Source organism: Raphanus sativus, chromosome 1 (assembly GCF_000801105.2).
Source record: "Raphanus sativus cultivar WK10039 chromosome 1, ASM80110v3, whole genome shotgun sequence".
Taxonomy (NCBI): Eukaryota; Viridiplantae; Streptophyta; class Magnoliopsida; order Brassicales; family Brassicaceae; genus Raphanus; species Raphanus sativus.
The window spans coordinates 22,046,799-22,052,382 of record NC_079511.1 but is presented as its reverse complement, the minus strand read 5'-3'; the positions used below and the strand labels follow the sequence as shown (position 1 = coordinate 22,052,382).

Sequence of the window (5,584 nt, the reverse complement as noted above, 5' to 3'; positions counted from 1 at the left end):
TAGAAATTTGAAAAATGTATTTCCATAATACCTAAATTTAACATAAAAATTGGGTTAAATTAAATATCTGGATAAAAAATCAATAAATATTTCAAGCATTTTTGGTGTTTTGAGTATTGATTAGCTGTTTAAGATATTAAATTTTAACTTTTTTATATTTTTTCAAGTATTTTGGACAACATCTTATATATTTTGGATATTTTTTGAAATTAAATCTAAAATTATTTAAGATATTTAAGTATATAAATTCGATTCAGATATATTCAGATACCCAAAATATTTTGGTTCGAGCCGGGTTCGGTTAGGATTCTCTAGATACCAAATTTAGAGCCCATTTAGATATTAACCAGTTTCTATTTGGGCCGATACTACATTTTCACATCGGATTCGATTCAGATTTTTTGTACAGATCTATTTGGAGGGGTATCCATAAATAAATAAAATCGCCTTAGCCATCAAAATCACCAATGTGTGAACCATAGTCACCAGAAAATATTTAAGAAATGACATCCCCAAGTATACTTCTTCTTTGGCCAATACATGCACATCTACAAATTTAGGTAATGGACTAAATAAAACGAAATATAGTAACGAAAAATTAGAATAATAAAACTTTACTGGTTAAGCATTTATTAAAAAATATTTTCTTTGTTAAAGTTGATAACACCAAAGACATTGATAAAACTCATTTTATACTAAGCAAGCTTAAAATCATAGTGATCATCATTATCATATGATACTATGGTCTATAGATCCCAAAACTCAATAATCCAAACTATTTTTAACCATGAAGATAAAATATCAATTATTGTTGAGAGGCATATTAGTATCTATTTCACACTGAAAGAAAAAAAAAACTTAAATCTAAATCCCAATTTGGCATGCAATAGAAATGTGCAGTTTAAACTTTCATGCACTCATAAATTAATAATTAAAAGACAAATGCGTCATTAGTTAATTTGATACTAGTCATTACATAAGAAATCAAATTAATAAATATGAATATGAAATTTGAAGGACAAAGTGTTAAAAAAAATTGATGGACAATAGAAGGTATCTTAATCTTGCAATTGAGAATCTTTTGAACAGTTCCCACATCGATGACTTCTTCGGTAAATAATTTGGTGGTGAAAAGACCTTGTTTTGGTCGGACGAGTCCATACTTGAAGGGATCTGTGTATATAAATAACATTGCCTTAGCCATCAACAGCACCATTGTGTCAACCATGCTCAGTGGAAAATACTTAAGCAATTGATTGGTTTAGCATTTATTAAAAAAACTAGATTCGTTGTCCGCGCTACGCGCTGGAAATGCTTTTAAATATATTCAATTTTTCTTTATCATAAATTTTGTAATTTTCAAAAATTCTATGAAATTTTAAATACTTTTACATAATTCAACAAAAATTAAATATAATATTAATACAAAAAATGGTTATAACTTGGTTATTACTATTATTTCTTAACTTGATAAACTATTATCATAAATTTATATGTTGAAGACTGCCTTTCTATGAGTTTTTTTGGTAAAGATAGTTATAACGTTTATTGTGTTTTTGAAATAAGATTTTATTTTAGTATTGAATCATTTAACAACTTTCATTCAATGTATCAACTAAAAATATAAAATTTAACCATTTTCTTATCTTTATCAATTTTCTTTATAATTAATTTTATTTTAGTTATACATTTAAATATTAGGTACATTATTTATAATATAATTTATAGTATTAATATCATTACATTCGACTATAGAATATTTAATAGTTGAAAGAACTGACTGAACTAATATTATATTCTTATAACTTTAGTGATATAAAAATATAAAAGGAATTCAGCTGTATGTTCTTTGACACAGGATTATCCCAATTCAGTCATGTTATTGTAATTGCATACATTATCATATAAGAAAACTCCAAGTTATAAATTTATAAACATTTGTACAAAATGATGCATTTATAGTTTGTTAAACATTAAATTTACAACATATTTAATAATCAATCATTTACTGAAAATATATAATAGTGTGAGCTTGTGTTAAAATGAAGGGATCTGTGTATATAAATAATATTGCCTTAGCCATCAACATCACCATTGTGTCAACCATGGTCAGTGGAAAATACTTAAGCAATTGATTGGTTTAGCATTTATTAAAAAAACTAGAGTCGTTGTCCGCGCTACGCGCGAAAAATGCTTTTAAATATATTGAATTTTTCTTTATCATAAAATTTGTAATTTTCAAAAATTCTATGAAATTTTAAATACTTTACATAATTCAACCAAAATTAAATAATATATTAATACAAAAAATGGTGATAACTTGGTTATTACTGTTATTTCTTAACTTGATAAACTATTATCATAAATTTATATGTTGAAAGACTGCCTTTCTATGAGTTTTTTTTTTGGTAAAGATAGTTATAACATTTATTGTGTTTTTGAAATAAGATTTTATTTTAGTATTGAATCATTTAACAACTTTCATTCAATGTATCAACTAAAAAATATAAAATTTAACCATTTTCTTATCTTTATCAATTTTCTTTATAATTATTTTTATTTTAGTTATACATTTAAATATTAGGTACATTATTTATAATATAATTTCTAGTATTAATATCATTACATTCGACTATAGAATATTTAATAGTTGAAAGAATTGACTGAACTAATATTATATTCTTATAACTTTAGTGATATAAAAATATAAAAGGAATTCAGCTGTATGTTCTTTGACACATGATTATCCCAATTCAGTCATGTTATTGTAATTGCATACGTTATCATATAATAAAACTCCAAGTTATAAATTTATAAACATTTGTACAAAATGATGCATTTATAGTTTGTTAAACATTAAATTTACAACATATTTAATAATTACTCATTTACTGAAAATATATAATAGTGTGAGCTTGTGTTAAAATGAATCTTTTGAAATTAGTCAACCAAAAAATAATAAGTTGGTAAGATTAGTTATGATATTCATTATATAAAATTTAGATGTTATTTATACATTTTTTTTGGTAGTGAAGAATTTTGTCTGGCGAGATCATAGTTTTGATGGGTTAAGAGTTCTAGAATTCCTTTTTAACTTTGTAACCCAACACAAAAGAACACTGAGGTTCGTTTTTGAACAATTTGAAAACCAAAGGATAGACTTTGAACTGCTTTAAGTTCTCGAACATATTGTTCCTTGAGTCTCAAATGCATTGGTTTCATATAAGCAGTCCTATGTATCTTCGGTGCACACTGACCACCCGAACAACTCTCATGGAACATGGCTTGAACAATCTTTGGGTGTCACATCCGATAAGGAAGACATTTACTCAGTATTATCATCTGGATATTAAAAAGGGACGAAACAGTATCCGTTGTGCTTTATATAGTAGACAACTGATCCTGCTCGATACATTTCTGACTGTAACCAAATACACCAAGTTTTTTAGTATCCCAAGAAGTCTCAGGAGATGTCTGATTCCCATTTGCAGCCTGACATGAAAGTTTAAAGAACACTTTTCCAGTTGTTTGTCCCATATACATTTCTTCACTTCCTCCACCTTAGTATTACTTTTGAAGCATTCTTCTATGGTGTAAGTTTTTGTGGAGCTGATGCCTCTGAACTTGCTTATGATATCTCGGTTTTTGCTCTCATCTCTCACTCAGAACTGGCTACACGACCATGTAATCCCCTTGCCTACTCAGGCAATACACAATGAGACACATGTCCATGCCACATGGTGTTGGAACTTTGTTATTTCTGGGAAAATTGCATTTGGACTTTGTACACCAGCTCTAAATTTCTGCTGTTGCGGAAGGTGTTCAGAAGTGGAGGACATGTTTTTACCTAGTCGAATATGAAGAAACTAATAACTTGAAGATTGTTACAAAAAACGTAACTCTTCTGCTATCAAACTTCATTGCGTTGCAAAATTTGCAGTACGAATATTAAAAACCAAGAACCAAATGCTTCACTGAGACATAAGAGTCCCCTAAGTCTTTCTCATATTGTCTTGCTCTCTGAAACAGAACAATATTGTCTTGCTCTCTGAAACAGAACTTCTAAATCACGTCTCATCATCGAACCAACAGCTTCTCCATACACCTGAAGTCACTAACTACATAACTCATTACCTCGAATAGAAAAAAACAACAAATTTCTAACCCTGATAATAGACATTCATTACCATTGGTTGGTGTCGGATGCACTCATCTGTTGCTTTTAGAACCTTCGTGTTATCCACACCGATCTTAGAGAGGATCCTGCACTGTCTAAACCATTCTCATGCTCCATAGAGATTTCATTAGATGCTCTGCTCCATAACCACAATCTGTTGTGCATTTTCTTTAGCCACATCTGACTGGTGAAGAAACTATCTATTGCCACACCATTTGTATATATTCTTGCGATACAAACAAAAAAATAAAGGTATAAAATTTCCAGGTTGGTGAAGCCAATGAATACTTACAATAAAAGTTCAAGTTTTAGACATTACCCGTCTGAGAAGACAACGTACGGCCGATGTTCAGACACGATGCGGATCATTGAGAAAGCTATGTTTGATCGGCACGTCGGAGCACACAGTCGGCCTTGCCGTTTCGTTTCTTCGACATAGGATCACCGGAGACAGCTTTAGTGGAAGAGTCACCGGTTTGGTCGGTAAGTTTGATCGGCTCAGCGGAGGAGACACCGTCCTTTCTGTTTGGTTTCTTCGAGAGAAGATCATCAGAAACAGAGGAATTTTTGTTGGAATTTATCGCTTGAGAGGATATTTTTGAGTGATAAATCTGGGGAAAAGAATGGTGTTATAAAGAAACTTAGAGGGAGGAATGCGAAAGAAAGTCATAAATAAGATTAACGGAGGATTCATTTCACAGAGTCGATTGATCGCCGTTGAGGAAGTGGAAACGAGAAAAAAGTAGATCGTCTTTGTGCGCAAGAAAAAAAATGAAGGAGATTGACGAAGCTCAGAGTCGCGGTGCTCTCCGCTTAGGGCTTCACTAGATGGGCTTCTGGACCAATTTGATCATTTTATGGATTTTAAAAAAATTCAACCCAAGCCAGTGTGACATGGCAAAAACAGATGACTCTATTGGTGGATTTTTAGTGCAGACGTGGACACCCTCAATGCTCTAGTTTAAGAGCTTTTAGTATAGTTTTGATTTTAATTAGAGAATGGATTGAATAAAATGACATAATGGTAATGAAAAAAATTAAGAATATTAAAAAATTTACTTGTAAGAATTTATAAAAATCTGAAAATTAATAGATTTGTTTCTTTGTTAATGTTGAAGAAACCAAAGACATTGATAAAACTCATACTGAACTAAGCTAGCCAAAAATCATACTCCCTTTGTATGACTTTAATTGGTGTTTAAACATTTTAATTTTGTTTCATATTAAGTAATGTTTTCAATATTCTATATAAAATTAATGTCATTTTGAAATGTGTGACCAATTAGAAAAAACTACATTTTTCTTATCGGTTGAACTAGTTTTATCAAAGGTTACTTTTATGTAATCAAGATAAATTGTATGAAAAATTGTATTTTCTTAATATTTGTGTAAAAACTTTAAACAACA

The 5,584-nt window shown here is 29.7% G+C and overlaps 1 long non-coding RNA gene across 2 annotated transcripts; it reads right to left on the bottom strand.

Moving 5' to 3' along the window:
- Nucleotides 1–3,819: 3,819 nt before the first annotated feature.
- On the bottom strand, nt 3,820–5,238 carry LOC108847452 (uncharacterized). 2 transcript variants are annotated; one of them, XR_001948967.2, is made up of 3 exons: nt 4,497–5,005; nt 4,188–4,403; nt 3,820–4,105 (listed from the first exon to the last, which is right to left on the bottom strand). It is a non-coding gene; the product is annotated as an uncharacterized LOC108847452 (long non-coding RNA). The 2 variants fall into 2 exon arrangements; XR_001948966.2 differs by having other exon boundaries at nt 4,188–5,238.
- Nucleotides 5,239–5,584: the final 346 nt, after the last annotated feature.